The 17,158-nt window shown below is 35.9% G+C and overlaps 2 long non-coding RNA genes across 2 annotated transcripts in view; one reads left to right on the top strand and one right to left on the bottom strand.

Moving 5' to 3' along the window:
* Positions 1 to 17,158, bottom strand: part of LOC116813457 (uncharacterized) — a 50,278-nt gene that overhangs the window by 25,123 nt on the left and 7,997 nt on the right. Inside the window, exons 3-4 of the long non-coding RNA XR_009215671.1 lie at positions 11,079 to 11,133; positions 7,501 to 7,548 (exon numbers count right to left, since the gene is read on the bottom strand). This is a non-coding gene — a long non-coding RNA (uncharacterized LOC116813457). The remainder of the gene's footprint in view (positions 1 to 7,500; positions 7,549 to 11,078; positions 11,134 to 17,158) is intronic.
* On the top strand, positions 6,488 to 13,799 carry LOC131384627 (uncharacterized). Its single transcript, XR_009215673.1, has 3 exons — positions 6,488 to 6,593; positions 11,637 to 11,775; positions 13,547 to 13,799. It is a non-coding gene; the product is annotated as an uncharacterized LOC131384627 (long non-coding RNA).

Genomic DNA, 17,158 nt, shown 5'->3' on the forward strand with positions numbered 1-17,158 from the left:
CTGGATACCATGAGCAGACACCAAATAAGCCATCCACTGGAGGTCCATTATGGCATTGCTCTATCATTAAGGAATATAGACAACCAGCTCAGCCCTGGGTTTTTGTTTGTTTGCATTTTAAAAAATTAATCAACTTTATTTTTTTAAAGAGAAATTTTAGGTTCACAGCAAAATCACGAGGAAAGTGCAGATAGTTCCCTTATACTGTCTTTCCCCTACACCCACACAAAACAAATCAAACCAAAACAAAACAAAACAAAACCCAGAAAAACAAACAAACTCCCCCACGATCAACATCCTGCACCAAAGTGGTACATTTGTTACAATAAATGAAACTACTGAACCTATATTGACACACTTTACACTAGGATTCACTCTTGATATTGTACATTCTATTGGTTTTAGCAAATGTATAATGACATGTGTCCAAAATTTTAGTATCACACGGAATAGTTTCACTTACCTAAACATCCTCTGTTTGCTACCTATTCAGCCCTCTGTCCCACCTAACTCCTAGCAACTACTGATCTTTTTACTGTATTCATGCTTTTGCCTTTTTAGCATATAATTGGAAACATAAAGTATGTAGCATTTTTTAATTGGCTTCTTTCACTGAGTAATATGCATTTATCTCCTCTACATATTTTCATAGCTTCGTACCTCATTTCTTTTCAGCACTAAGTACTGAAGTACTTTTATTGTGCCAGCTTATTTATTCACCTGCCTACTGAGGACCCCTTGGTTGCTTCCAAGTTTTGGTAATTATGATTAAAGCTACTATAAATATCCATGTGCAGCTCTTTGCATTAACAAAGTTTTCAGTTCATTTGGGTAAATATTAAGGAGTGAGATTAATGGATTTTATGGTAAAAGTATGTTTACTTTTGTAAGAAACTGCCAAACTGTTTTCCAAAGTGGTTGTACTATTTTTGCAATCCCACCAGCAATGAATGAGAGTTTCTGTGGTTGTACAACCTTGCCAGCATTTGGTGTTGTCAGTGTTCTGGATTTTGGCCATTCTAATAATGCGTAGTGGTATCTCAGTGTTGTTTTAATTTGCAGTTCCCAAATGATATATGATGTGAAATATTTTTTCATATGTTAATTTGGCATTTGTATATCTTTTTTAGTGAGGTATCTATTCAGATATCTAATTTTGGCATTTTAAAAATAGTCATTGGCTGGGCATGGTGGCTTGTGACTCTAACCCCAGCACTTTGTGAGATGAAGGCAGGTGGATCGCTTGAGCTTATTAGTTTGAGACCGGCCTGGGCAACATGGCAAAACCTTGTCTCTACAAAAAATACAAAAATTAGCCAGGCATGATGGTGTGTGCCTGTAGTCCCAGCTATCTGGGAGGCTGAGGTGGGAGGATAGCCTGAGCCCATGAGGTGGAGGTTGCAGTGAGCTGATATTGTGCCACTGCATTCCAGCCTGGGCCATAGAGCCAGATATCATCTCAAAAAAAAAAAAAAAAAAGAGTCTGTGGGTGGAGGGGGAATTTTTATGTTTTTACTGTTGAGTTTTAAGAATTCTTTGTACATTTTGGATAACAGTCCTTTATCTGATATTTCTTTTTAAAAAACTATTTCCTCATCTGTAACTTGTCTTCTCATTCTCTTGAAATTGTCTTTTGCAGAGCAGAAGTAGTATTTAATTTTAACAAATTCTAGTTTATCAGTTATTTCTTTATAGATAATACCTTTAATGTTGCATCTGAAAAGTCATTACTATACCCTAAGTCTCCTAGGTTTTCTCCTATGTTATTATTGTCTAGCAGTTTTATACTTTTTCATTTTGTATTTAGGTCTATGGTACATTTTTGAATTAATTTGTATGAAGGGTGTAAGGTTTGTGTCTAGATTCATTTTCGTCGATGTGGATGTCCAGTTGTTCCAGCATCATTTTTTGAAAAGACTATCTTTGCTTCATTTTATTGCCTTTATTCTTTTGTCAAGGATTAGTCAACTATAGTTATGTAGGTCTATTTCTGGGATCTCTACTTTGTTCCATTGACCTATTTGTCCATTTTTTTCACCAATACTATGTAGTCTTGATTACTGTAGCTTTATAGTAATCTGAAGTAAGGTAGCGTCAGTCCTCCAATTTTGTTCTTTTCCTTCAATATCTTGTTGGTTATTCTAGATCTTTTGCCTTTCCATATAAGCCTTAGAATGAGTCTGTCAATATTCACAAAATAACTTGGTGGGATTTTTTTTTTTTTTATGAGAGGGCGTTTCGGGTTTTGCTCTTGTTGCCCAGGCTGAAGTGCAATGGTGCTATCTTGGCTCACTGCAGCCTCCACCTCCTGGGTTCTAGTGATTCTCCTGCCTCAGACTCCTGCTGAGGATTACAGCTAGGATTGTAGCTGGGATTACAGGTGCCTGCCACCACGCCTGGCTAATTTTTCATATTTTTAGTAGAGACAAGTTTTCACCATGTTGGCCAGACTGGTCTTGAACTCCTGACCTCAGGTGATCCATGCACCTTGGCCTCCCAAAGTGTTGGGATTACAGGCCTGAGCCACTGCGCCTGGCCTCAGGCAAGTGTTTTTTCCATTTTTTGAAATTTCCTATGTAGATGACAATGTTATCTGTGAATAAAGACAGTTTTATTTCTTCCATCCCAATCTGTATACTTTTTATTTCTTTCTTGTCTTATTGCATTAGCTAGTATTTTCAGTATGATGTTGAAAGGAGTGGTGAGAAGGGGCATCCTTGTTTTGTTCTTGGTTTTGGTGGGAAGGCTGAGTTTCTCACCATTAAATATTATGTTAGCTGGAGGTGTTCTGTAGATATTCTTAATCAAGTTGGGGAAGCTCACCTTTCCTCCTAATTTACTGAGAGTTTTCATCATAAATAAATGTTGGATTTTCTCAAATGCTTTTTCTGCATCTATTGATATGATCACATTTTTTTCTAGCTTGTTGATGTGATGAATCATATTAATTGATTTTCAAATGTTTAATGGGCCTTGGATACATGTGATAAATCCCACTTGGTTGTGGTATATAATTTTTTTAGACATTGTTGAATTCAATTTGCTATTTTTTTTGAGATTTTTTGCATATATGTTCATGACAGCTATTTGGTCTGTAGTTTTCTTATAATATGTTTGTCTGGTTTTGATATTATGGTAATGCTAGCCTCATAGAATGAGTTGGGAAGTATTTTCTCTGCTTCTATATTCTAGAAGAGATTGTACAGAACTGTTAAAATATCTTTTTTAAATATCAGCTTTTGGTTGTGTAGATTTTCTCTATTGATTTCCTGTTTTCAATTTCATTGATTTCTGCCCTCACTTCTAATATTCTTTTCTTTTCTTCTCTTCTTCTGCTTACTTTGGATTTAATTTCCTCTTCCTTTTCTAGTTTTCTAAGATAAAAAGTTAGATTATTCATTTTAGATAATTTGTCTTCCCTAAAATATGCATTCAGTGCTATAAATTTCCCTCTAAGCACTCCTTTCACTGTATCCCACATATTTTGATGAGTTATATTTTTATTTTCATTTAATTTGAAATATTTTTAAAGTTCTCTTGAGATTTCTTCTATGACTTGTGTTTGTTAGAAGTATTTTGTTTAATCTTCAACATTTTGGGATTTTTCAGCTATCTTTCTGTTATTCATTTCTAACTTAATTGCATTGTGGTCTGAAAGCAGAATTTTATGGTTTCTATTTTTTAAAAAATGTGTTAATGTGTCTTTTATGGCCCCCCATCTGGTCTATATTGGTGAATCTTTCATGTAAGCTTGAGGAAAATGTATAAGCTGCTGCTGTGGGATGAAGCAGTCCAATAAATGGATTAAGTTCATCTATATCGTTACTGATTTTCTACCTGCTGGATTTTTTTCTAATAAAAGTGTGTTAAAATATCCAATGATAATAGTATATCTCATTTATATCTTGTTGCAGTTTATCAGTTTTGCCTCATGTATTTTTCCCTCTGTATCTTCTTACTCATTAACTTCTTTTTCCTTCAGATTGAAGAAGTCTCTTCAGCATTTCTTGTAGGATAGTTCAGGTATTGATGAAATCCCTCAGGTTTTGTTTGTCTGAGAAGGTCTTTATTTCTCCTTAATGCTTAAAGGATATTTTCACTGGATATACTACTCTAGTTGCCAATTTTTTTTCCTTCAGCACTTTAAATATGTCATACCATTCTCTCCTGAAGGTGGAAAACTCACTGGTAATAGTTAGCACACAGAAAAATACAGAATAACACTGTAGCTGTGGTGTGTAAACTACTAAACTTCAGTAGAAAGATTAAATGATGAACCAATCAAAAATAACAAACTAAAATAGCTTTCCAAGACATAGACAGTATAATAAGACATAAAGAGAAACAACAAAAAGTTAAAAAGCAAAGGGAAGAAGTTAAAGTGTAGAGTTTTTATTAGTTTTATTTTTCCATGTTTGTTTATGGAATCACTGTTAAGTTGTCACCAATTAAAAATAATGGGCTACAAGACAGCACTGAAAAGTCTGCTGTCAGACATATTGGACTGCTATTGTATGTTGTTTCTTCTTTCTTGTTGCTTGTAGGATCCTTTCTTTATTTTTGACCTTTAGGAGTTTGATAATTAGAGGCTTTGAGGTAGTCTTCTTTAGGTTAAATCTGCCTGGTGTTAAATCTGCTGTTCTCACACTGCTATAAAGAACTACCTGAGACTTAGGCTTAACAGGAAGCATGACTGGGGAGGCCTCAGGAAACTTACTATCGTGGCAGAAGGCGAAGGGGAAGCACCTTGTTTACATGGCAGTAGGAGAGAGAGAGAGCCGGGGGGAAGTGCTACACACTTTTAAACCATCAGATCTTGTGAGAACTCACTCACTATCATGAGAACAGCATGGGGTCAAGCAATTCTCCTGCCTCAGCCTCCTGAGTAGTTGAGACTACAGGTGCTCACCACCACGCCTGGCTAGTTTTTGTATTTTTAGTAGAGACAGGGTTTCACCATGCTGGCCAGGCTGGTCTCGAACTCCTGACCTCAAATGATCCACCCACCTCGGCCTCCCAAAGTGCTAGGATTACAGGCATGAGCCACTGTGCCTAGCCCTCTGTATCCTCAGCTGTATAATGAGGAGGTAGGAGATTTGAGGTTAAAATGCCTTACTGTGCTAACATATGTATGTTCTATTATGTTATCAAATGAATACTGCTTATTCCATTAAGAGTCAGCCATTTGAGTAGAAAAAAGCATTCAGTGAGGAGGTCTTTTTTTCAAGGTACTAATTATCTAGGGGAAGATTCTGGCAAAATTGTAAATTGGGCTGTAAAGTTGTTTTGTCTTCTTACAAGCTTGAAAAGATCAATGAAATGGCAATAGTCGTTTAGCCGCTGTTGACATATCAATTGAGTTGATTCATCTAAGACTTCTTGAGTGCCTACCATGTACTAAGCACTATGACAAGTACAGAAGATACAATTATGAAGAAAATAGATATAATCCTTCACACATACACTGACGGCAAAGTGGAAATTGGTTTTACCACTTTGGAAAACAGTTTGCCATATCTACTGAAAGTGAACATATGCATACTCTATGACTCAACAATTCCACTGCTAATACACACCACAGAATTGTATATATATGTTCACCAAAAACATATCCTTTTAATAAACATATATTTATAGAATTATGTGGAATAATTCTAACTGGAAATTACCCAAATGCACATCAGCAATAGAATGGATAAGTAATTGGGGGTATATTTATACACAGTAATATCACAGAGCATTACGAATGAATGATCTATGACTACCCCAATAACATGAGTCTCATAAACATTATGTTGAACAAAAGAAGCCAGACACAAAATAGTACATACTGTATGGTTTCATTTATATTAATTCTAAGAACAGGTAAAAATAGTCTTAGCTGTTAAAAATCAGATAATGCTTATTTTTGGAATATAGCAACTTATGAGATAGCACCTGGAGACTTCTGGGGTGCTGTTTGTTTTCTATTTCTTAATGTAGACTCTAATTATACAGATGTGTTCAATTTGTAAAAATTCACTGAGTTCTACACTAATATGTGTACTTTCCTGTATGAACATTATAATTCAATAAAAATGTATCTCCCTCCCAAAGAAAAATGACATTCTTACCACTTAGAGTAGGAGACAAATAAGCAAATAAGAACATATATAAATTGCAATGAGTGCAATGAGGGAAATAAAGAGAGTGTAGCAAATATTAATCAAATATTTACAATGGGGAAAATACAAACAAGGAAATAATTCCTGGTTTGGTGATCAAAGTCAATATATGTAGAACCCTTGGTGATTCAAAACTGATATTTGTCTTCTGTTTACTGAGGGTATTTGTCCAAAAGGAGGTGCCCCATCTATAGTAGAGGATGTTGTAGACTGGTCAGTTGATCAATGTGATTTTCCGGTAGCAGTTATGCAGTGCTCCTTGTATATACTTGCTTTAAGAACTGTAATTATTCTGCCCACCATGCCTATGGTTGCACCTCCTGACTCTACTAGCATCTGTTCTCCCTTTTCTCTCTCCCAAAGGAGGTACTAATGGTATTTGAAGATTTATAATGGAAATAAGTGACATTAAGAACATCTGGAAATCTGGTACTTTGGCTTCATTCAATTTATTTTATTAATTAAGTTTTGGTTGAGATTCAAATATTGCATGAATCTTTTTTTTTTAGAATGTTGAAAGTGTGTGTGTGTGTGTGTGTGTGTGTGTGTGTATGTGACTATACTCTTAAGCCTCTGGGGAATATTATGCAAATATTTAATAATGACAGTAGAATGTGCCACTTAAAAAAAAAAGATTCTCACTGCATTGTTGTAGTAAGTGAATATTTACAGATTGAACTCTAAATTAAGTTCTACTTAAACCCAAGTTAGCTGTCCATCCAAAAAGAGGTTGAACTACATCAATCTGCCTGTGAAATATCCCGGAAGTCTTAAGAGATATAATGAATCAATAGCTAAGCCTTCATCGTTACTTTTTCCTGTAATTAATGTGACCAAAGAAATTCATTTCTATAATTACAATTTTATAAAGCACAAAATGTGTTTAAAACATGCTGTTAATGTGCAACAGACTGAGAAACCTCTGAAAAATATAATTCCAATTGATTAGAAAAAGATTCATCTCTACTTAGTCTGTGCTTCCGAACGTCTTGGCTTGGTCACCAGACCCCTACATGTTGCTAGCTGTCAGGTTACATCAACTACATGCGACTTAACAGATCTTGACAAATTGAACTCTCCAGTCTGTCAAGGAGACAATAATGTGAAGTTCTTTGTGAAAAGAGCTTTTTTATATCAACTCTTGACTATCGGAGATCTAATTTCCTAGTTCTCTTTAGCTAGGTCTTTGTCTCTCCCCATGTCTTTCTCCTTGCCTTTTGGACAATTGACCCCTCAGTAATTGAACCCCAGGAGATAGGCAGGATGAGAAAAGCAAAAGGAAATTATTTGGTCAATTGAGCAACTGGATATAACTCTGGCATCTCAGTATACTTACTCTATAAGGCTTGTGGAGATAATAATCATCAATTGCTTCAGCAAAGTGCTATTTAGGAGAATGAGAAAAAAATAAATATAAAATTTGAGTCTTAGGCAAAGCAAATTTAAATAGTACATGAAATATGATTATTTTCAAATCTTCAAATTCACAATTTCTGAAAGTAAATATAATGGTACCTTGAATAGTTAAATTTTAAAATTCATTCTATAACCTCTCTAGTTTGCTTGTAAAACACTTTCTTGAGTTATATATTTGGGAAAAACGCCTAATTAGTCCAAAGAAAGGCACATCTTTGAGAATGGATGTATTTATGCTCAAACACACAGTAGTTATTTTTTATTTCCTGAAACTAAAATTACAGTCCTCAGAAAAATAGGAACATAAATAAGACTGAGATTTAATCAAAAGGATGTCTACTATTATATACATTTAAAACAAATGTGCATACACACAGACACAGGAGAGAAACTGCAATGTAATCTGAATAAGGAAGGAGCTTAGAACTTTGGAAAATAATTCAACACAAACTCTAGTTTTTTCACTCTTTTTCCAGAAAAAGAAGGAGATTGGGGAAAACTTTTACTGAATTAAATTAAAAGAATGGTTGGGTAAATCCCTCAAGTTTTTGAATGAGTACACATATCCTTAATTTTAATGGGTTAATTCCTGCATTCACTAAGCATTTGGTAGGCACTCTTCTGTCACTGAAGATGCTGTAGAGTATGGACAAAGTTCCACAGAACATTTATTATGGGACAAAATGACTAAGGAGCACCATTATGGAACAAACAAAGGATCAACAGTAAAGAATAAAGCACAAAAATTGCCTTGCTGATTAACTGCCAAATTTCCAACACTTCTGTGGGTGGCAGGTTGATTGCCTAGACAGGTATAAATCAAGCATCCTCTCTAGTTCATGCTTTGCCTTTTTGTTGATAAAAAGTGCTTGGGGCTACACAAGTTGATACTTGTTGGAACCCCTCAAACACTACTACCTTTTGCTGAAAAGGAAGGGCAGCTTTGAAAACAGAAGCCCACCACTCCTTAGTAAGCTTTTTTTTTTTTTAAAGATCTCATTCTATATAAAGCTCAATTAGACACTGAGGAGAATGTAATAAAAGTCAAGGTAGTGAGGGACCCTCCCTTCCAATCAAGTGCAATTCAGCAGGAGAAGATGATGTAACTATAAGAAATAATAACCAATGTTAGCATTACATTTTCTTTAGAGGTCATGACAGATTTTCACCTACATTTTATTCTGAAAATAACCCCGTGGTGTAGGTAGGACATTAAAATAATATTATGATGCCCAATTTAAGTAAGAAACTGAGCTTGGCAAAAATGAATGACGTTTTTCAAAAATCACAGCACCAGGGAAGAAACAAGACTTACTTTGTTCCACTTATAATCATTTACATTTATAACCACATCCTGCTCTTTCCCATAAGAATGTTAATGATAGACCCTCATTCATTCCTCTATTCATATATTTATTAAACATCTATTTGGTGGCTACTGTGAAAGTGATGCAAAACTCAGTTATTTTCTGCTCTCAAGGTGTCCACACGTATTTGAGTAACACTTTATCTCTTACAAAACTCTTCTTAGAAGAATGATAAATCATCACTACCTCTTATATAATGTATGTAATGAGGAAACAAAAGCTCACAGGGATCTCCTCACTGACCTAATACCATAAAGATAGCCCGAGTTCAGGAAGATTCAGTCATTACTTAAGAGCTAAAATGAGCACAGAACTATAGGATATTAGCTATAAACTTTGTTGGAAATGCATCTCTATTACTGAAAATTTTGACTCTGTACTAGCAGTATATATTTTAAAAAGTTTAAGTAGTGTACATGTGCTACTGTGAGTGCTACATGTATTTAACACTAATGGTAAATACATAACAAAACTCAAAAAATTTAAAAGTTTAAAAGGGATGAAATGCAAAGCACATATAAATAGAAGCTTTACTCCTTACTTCCTGTAGCCTAATGGATTATCTTGCATATACTTGAAAGCATACATATCTTTCTTTGGAGATCACTGTTATAATAGGCAATAAATTTTAAACAAGTATTAAAAGGAGGACAGTCAATGTGAGTAGGTATACTTGCAACGAGTTCTGGGTGTCTGTTAAGTTTTGGGTGGATAATCAGCAATCTAGAAAAATCTGATTTTCAGATTCCAATTATGAATGTCTCTATTAAACACTAGTGAGATGCAAGTTTTCATACTCACTCCTACCAGTCTGTTTCTGGGTTACACTTTTCAGCTTTTTGGACAACCTGACCATCAAAAAGCTTGAATGCCAATGATAAAAGTGAGAACATTTTGAACAAATGAATGTCTGCTCCAGCAGAAAAGATGAGAAACACTTAGATTTAATTTCATTCATGTGACAATCACACAAAACTCAATTAAAAGGGGTAGGCCTTTATAATTTTGAAACATTTTATTTGAATTCTCTATTAGCTATTAATATAATTTGCACTGTCGCAATAACTGCACCACTCTATAAAAACATTTAATTTCCACTTAGGAACAAGAGATCACTTTTCCCTCCACAATAAACTCTTTAGTTGAGCACAATTTTAATTACTTATTTATACTTTGCCCAAACTCCTCCTCCACAAGGAAACATTTTGTCTTCAAATTTATGGTAATATTGAAATTCAATTTTTTAGCTGTTAGCTCAATGAGCAGTTTTTACCAGAAAGCAAGAACAAATTTTAATTAATCCTTTCTTTGAAGGATCTAAAGCATGGACACCCCCACTCTCAGTCTTCTAAAATTAGTTAACAAGAAGCAACAAAATAATAAATCAAAGTTTCCATTTGTACCACTGTATGACCCAACTTCTGGAAGCACAATTTACAGTATATCTTCTGGACATGGTAACTACTGGAATTTTGCAACACCAGGTCCTTGACCCCCGAGTCTGCCAGGGAAAATTACTAGGGAAATAAAAATATAGTTTTTCTAAGAGTAATGATGTTTTTGTGCTATACTAGGGCTCTTTGAAAAACTAAGTGAACTTTAAGACTTTAAAAAAGCTTTTCTAAAATTCAACAACAAATTTGATTAAAAATTGAGTTACCATGCAATTTTGGGGAATATTTTTATAAAGAAGAGAAAATTTGATTTCAATTTATTTATATTACACTTCTACTGAGGAAAAATTGTGGTGGCTTATGTCGGAAAATTTTTGAGACAATTTTTGAAATAAACATTTTGTAATAATGGAAAATGTTGAAGTAAGGTAATAAAATGAAGAAACAAGTATTTTCAGAAAAAAAGTATTTTATACTTTAGGATGATGTAAAAGCCATTATTCAAGATGAGAAGAAATCTTAATTTCTAAGGAATATTATAGTTTTCAATGCCTTCTTCAGTTGTCTCATCTCATTTCATCCAAGAAAGTTTGCTCAAGGAGACATTGCTCACTGTTCATTGGAGAAGAGTTTATTGTAATATTTTGCTAAAAGAGGCATTAAAGAGGCTGAATTTCACTATGGAGAGAACAGAAACACTGTCCTACCCTTTGAAGACAAGTATAGGTTAGACAGACCTGGGATTATAGCTCATCATTTCCTTTGGCAAATCACTAATTTCAGGTTTCACATCTGTAAAAAAGGAGCAAGAATAACCTTTGTATCACAAAGTATTGTGAACTGAAAGAATTATTGATATACACATATAATACTGTGCCTAACATGTGATACATGTAATAAGCTAAAATTATTCAACAAGTCTGTTCACAGAGTAAAATTAGACCTATTCCCTGATTCAGTACTCAGTTCATTATACCACACTCTGTTCACCTTAATCAATTACAAATTGTTAAATTAGACCAGGTTTTCCACCTTTGTAGATAATCTAGTATGGTAACTATCAACAAAGGTCTTTATTGGAATAAGCACTTTCATTTTCCTGTCTTGGATTCTGATTTAGCATATGCAGCTGTAAAAACCCCACAGATGATTCTGATGTGTAGCCTAGCTGAGAACTACTAATCTGGTTTATGTGCCAGCCTCTTACTTTCAAAATCTCTAGCTTATCGATGTAAAACTACTGTTGCCTTAGTTGCTGTTATTACTATATGAGCTTTCTTTGCTTCCGTTTGCAGTGGAATCAGAAGCTGGAATACAGCAGGCAATGGCAAAAGTCAAAGTGACACCATGACTCTATCTGATTTCCCCCCATTTGTTGATGATTTCTTCCATTATTTCTCGCTGACACATTTACTTATGCTCTTCAGAGGATTTGTAAGTAGGGAGAAGTCTCCTATAAGATAGGACTCTTAATCCGGTTCCAGTCCCAAGATATGAAAAAGCAATTGACAGTTCAAATATGGCACCTATGATTTCAAATGAGAGGTCTAACTCAGATAAACAAGTCGTTGAAGTGGGACACCATATCCACATGACAGAACATTAGGCAAAATACATTGTTTTTCTCCTATTGTTACTGCCAGTGGGTTATTTATCAAAAACTGATAAACAGGTGACTTCTGTTAAAGAAAGTTTGTACATCTCTAGTAGATATTGAGCTTTTTGGCTCCCTTTCCAACATAGCATAGTTTTAATGTTCAGAAATTCCTGGTTTGCTCAGTATACAACTGTAGGTAGAGGAAAAAAAGCTCATATCATTTTGTAGACATTTCTCTTAAAGTAGATGGCCACAAAAAATTATAATACTCAGAGCTTATAACTTTCAGCTTTGAGGTAATAAAAGTCACCTTCTAAATTGTTCATTGGGGCTGGGTGTGGTGGCTCATGCCTGTAATCCCAGCACTTTAGGAGGCTGAGGTGGGTGGATCATGAGGTCAGGAGATGAAGACCATCCTGGCTAACACGGTGAAACCCCGTCTCTACTAAACATACAAAGAATTAGTCAGGCATGGTGGTGTGTGCCTGTAATCCCAGCTACTCAGGAGGCTGAGGCAGAAGAATCGCTTGAACCCGGGAGGTGGAGGTTGCAGTGAGCCGAAATTGCACCACTGCACTCCAGCCTGGGCAACAGAGTGAGATTCCATCACCAAAAAAGAAAAAACATTTTTTTTCATTGACTTTCAAAGAAATTAATTGCTTTTAATCTGTTATTGCAAATGTTTCTTCATATTTGTAGTTTTGTTGACTTGTAAATTAAGATCATCATGTGACATGGTTTTAACTCTGATTAAAGTTACATTTAATATGTGTGGTTGAAATTAAAAATAGAAAAAATTACAAATATGAAGAAATTCTCACTGCTACCATTTCTCCTTGTAATAATAAAGTGTCAGTCCATACACTATGGTCCTAAGGAGAGCGTCACTTATAAGTGAGACCTAAATGTTGTCACATCTTGAAAATCAGTTCTTTGTATATCACTTGGGATATGTGAAAGCAGGGTCATCAGTATCAGAAACAATTTCTTAAACATATATTCTCTTTGCTAATATTTCAACCCTAGTTTGGGATTTATGATGGCAAAGAAGAGGGTTTTTGACAGCTATTGGTACCGTAGAAGTGAACAGCCTGTAGAAATAAATGATTCCAAAGAGCAGATAGGGCCATACAGATCACTCTGAATTTCTTTGACATCTCCCTCTCCTGGGAGGAAGGCCAAAGAATAACCTATTGACTCTTCTGCCCTCCTGTGGCCAGAAATCAATGGCGTCTGTATCTCTTGAGTAGATACTGCTGTGATCTAAAGACAAGTGGATTATTAAAATGGGTGTTTGGTGCCTATGTTAGTTAGGGTTCTCTAGAGAAACAGCACCAATAAGAAGATATATATTTATTATAAGGTATTGGCTCAGGTGATTATGGAGACTGAAAAGTCCCAGGGTAGGTCGATTGCAAACTGGAGACCCAGGAAAGCTGGTCATGTAGTCTGAAGGGTGGGTAGCCCGAGAGCCAATGCTTTAGATTCCAGTCTGTGTCTGAAGGTTTGAGAATCAGGAGGACCTATGTTAGGAGAACATTAATGTAAAACTTAAGCTGTCAAACAGAGAGGCAATTCAACCTTCTTCCACTTTTTTGTTCTATTCAGGCCCTCCACACATTAGATGATGCCCACGATATTGGAGAGGACTATCTGCTTTACTCAGCTTACAAATTCAAATGCTAATCTCTTCTGGAAACACCCTCACAGACACACCCAGAAATAATGCTTACCCAGCTATCTGAGCATCCTGTGCTTAGTCAAGTTGATGCGTAAAATTAACCATCTCAATGCCTGTTGAAGATTCTCTGCAAAGATGGCCATTCCTTCATTTTCTGTAAAAATTCCTTTCATCATGATGTGCAGCTACTTTCCCTCTTCTTGAATTCTGTCTGGACTTGTGACTTCCTTTGACCAATAGAATGACACAGATTTGACACTGTGCTAGTTTGGGACATGATATTTAAGAGGCGTTGGCAGAAATCTGTTTGTTTGTTTTTTAAAGAAACCATTCACTATATAAAGAAGACAGGCTATCCTGCTGGAGAAAAATACCATGTGGAAGAGAACTGAGGTGCCCCAGGCAACATCCAACACCAAGGATCCCAACCTATAAAGGAGTCCATCTTGGATCCTCCTTTAGCTTCAGTTGAACTACCTTAGCCAACCCTATGTGAAAGAGAGATGAACTGTTTCCTTTAGTGCTGCTTAAAATCTGGATCCATAAAACTGTGAGCAATAAGATGGTGTTGTTTTAAGCTGCTAAGTTTTGGAATGGTTTTTTATACAGCAATAGACAATTGAAAAAAGTTGTAAACATTATAGTTTTTATTCTCCACAACTTAACTGATTTATCAGTTACAGAGCATATTTACCCTTGATCATCCCCTCAAATATAAAGTATGAGTTATTTTCAAGATGAGTCTTTCACTGGCTCATGTGTAAGGTATATTTCTTGACTTCTTGCCATTATTCCCAGGCCTTGGAAATTTCCAGGGTTAGAACATGAAGCCTTTAGATTATTGTCTTAGTGAATTTCTGCTGTTATAACAGAGTAGTACAGGCTTGGTAATTTATAAAGAATAGAAGTTTATATGGCTCACAGTTCTGGAGGCTGGGAAGTCCAAGAACACAGTAACAGCATCTGGTTGATTGTAACTGCATTGCAGAAGGACAAAAGGCAGAAGTAAGCACATAAGACAGAAAAGGAATGGGGGCCAAATTTTCATTGTTTTATCAGGAGCCCACTCCCATGATGATGGCATTAATTCATTCATGAGGGCAAAGCCTTCATTACCTAATGAACTTTTAAAGGCCTAACTTCTTAATACTGCTGCAATGGCAATTAAGTTTTCAACACATCAACTTTAAGGAACATATTCAAATCCTAGCAATTATGGTTCTGATACTTACTGAAGTGGAGACGTCTCAAACAACTATAACTACTTATTCTTGAAGATAAATGAAAAGATTAGATTTTTCTTGACAGCCAGATTAAGCAGGGATAGGAGGGCCTTAGTGTCATAACATGAGCAAGCTCAGATCTTAGCAGCACTGGCTGGTGGGGATGGGAAGTAAGCCAAGATCAGGCTGTAGAGCATCCCAGGGAGACCCAGGCATCAGAAGTCACAAGAATAACAATTAAAGCCAGTCAAGGGGTGACATCCTGTTTGTATGTGATTTATCCTTTCATAGCAGTTCTTCAGCCAATTAATCAGAAGTCAGCCCTCTGATGACTCAAGCCTAGTCAATCAAACCGGGGTTGTGTTTTACTTCATGCTAAAGAGACGTGAAATCCCAAGAAGGAGACAGTTATAAGACCTGGGTCAATGAAGTCAAGTTTGGGAAAAAGGTTACAAGTGGTGGGTACACCCCATGAATAGTAAGACAGTTTTCTAGGCAATGAGACAAATGCAAGATTCGGCCTATTCACAAAGTGAAGCTGCCTGTCCTGGTCAGGACTAGCAGGATTAAGTTTGTAGATGAAAGACACAAGTGAATTCTGGTTCAGCAGAGCTGACAGTGAGATACCCAATTCAGGAGGTAGTGAGGAAAAATAAAAGGACTATAGAAAGGCAAGAGGCCAGGAGAACCAAGACAAGCATAATGAAATTTGATAACTTGCCCAAGACCAGTGTTGGTTTCATGTACATTTTTGTTATTGTACTATTGTACCATATTTGTTATAACTATAGTAGTTAATAATCATATATTTTTATGAAGTTAAGAGAGAATAATGGCCCGGCACGGTGGCTCACGCTTGTAATCCCAGCACTTTGGGAGGCCGAGGCGGGTGGGTCACAAGGTCAGGAGATTGAGACCATCCTGGCTAACATGGTGAAACCCCGTCTCTACTAAAAAATACAAAAATTAGCCAGGCATGGTGGCGGGCACCTGTAGTCCTAGCTACTCAGGAGGCTGAGGCAGGAGAATGGCATGATCTCGGGAGGTGGAGCTTGCAGTGGGCCAAGATGGCGCCACTGCACTCCAGCCTGGGCGACAGAGCGAGACTCCATCTCAAAAAAAAAAAAAAAAAAGAGAGAATAATTACTAAGGAAGATTTGACAAAGGGGGAAGTTTCTGATTTTCTTTTTAATCACTTGTCAAGATCTTGAATTCTTTCAAGGATAAGTGGTAGGAGAGGTGAAAAGACGTAAGAAGTTGGAGTGACATAGTCTGTACAAACTTAAAAACAAAACAAACTTTTTATTTTGTGAATAGTTTCAAGCACTCTAATTTTTCTGAAGAGTACATGTAAATTGTTCTTTATTGATTTAAGTTTATATTCAATGGTAAGTTTAACATTCAATTATTCATTTATTCTTTCATTTATGTCTTAAGCCAATTAGTGGTAGCAATGGTCACAAAGGAAAGTACTTAATTTCTATTTAACTTATTTCTATTCACGTACAGTAAAGACAACACAGTGTCCTCATTTATTCCTCTTAGCAATCTGCTGCAAGTTACTTCTACATAAAATATTGTCCTTTTGTCACCACTAAGTACTTGTTGTCCAAAACAGTGTAGTTTACTGCTCTCCTAAGTAGATTATACAGCATCTTCCCAAACTCTGTATATTCTTTTTTTCTTCTTCTTTTTCTTGGGGGAGGAGGGAGGGTCTATCCCAGGGAGTGTTCCATGCTAGAGAGCAATGAAACATTTTGCAAAAATCAAAAGCTTGTTTATCTCCTTACATCCTTTGACATCACTGAAGAGACTATATTATTATATGAAAAGACTGTTGCAGTCTTCTCTCTCTCCCTTCTCCATGTTACCCCTTGTGCTTCTACCCTACCATAGTCCCTTTCAATCTGCTTAAGATGAAGATGTGGTGCCCTCATGGGTAAGGCACTATAAGGCAATGATGTCTGAAATTCAGACTCTATTGGACAGCTCACTTCCTGTATTTACTCTGTGCTTGGCAAGTTGATGGGAGTGGTGGCTGTGGTCACAATGCACAACGTCCGCATTCTTTTTTCTTATCCCTCAGATAAAAGATATGACTTTGAATTCCTTTGGACCATTTTCATCTTAAAGCCAATTTTTTCTTCTTTAAATCTTCTTTTAGCAATGAGTCAAGCTTTAAATGCATATAAACAGCTGTTGTCAATATGTTTCTTGCAGAAATGACAAATCTACCTTTTCTAGCTGTTGCTTTTCTTTAATGATTCCGTATGTTCCTCCCTTCCACAGATTATTAAGGCTGGCCACCACCATTTC

Source organism: Hylobates moloch, unplaced genomic scaffold (genome assembly GCF_009828535.3).
Source record: "Hylobates moloch isolate HMO894 unplaced genomic scaffold, HMol_V3 SCAFFOLD_1, whole genome shotgun sequence".
In the NCBI taxonomy this organism is placed as follows: domain Eukaryota; kingdom Metazoa; phylum Chordata; class Mammalia; order Primates; family Hylobatidae; genus Hylobates; species Hylobates moloch.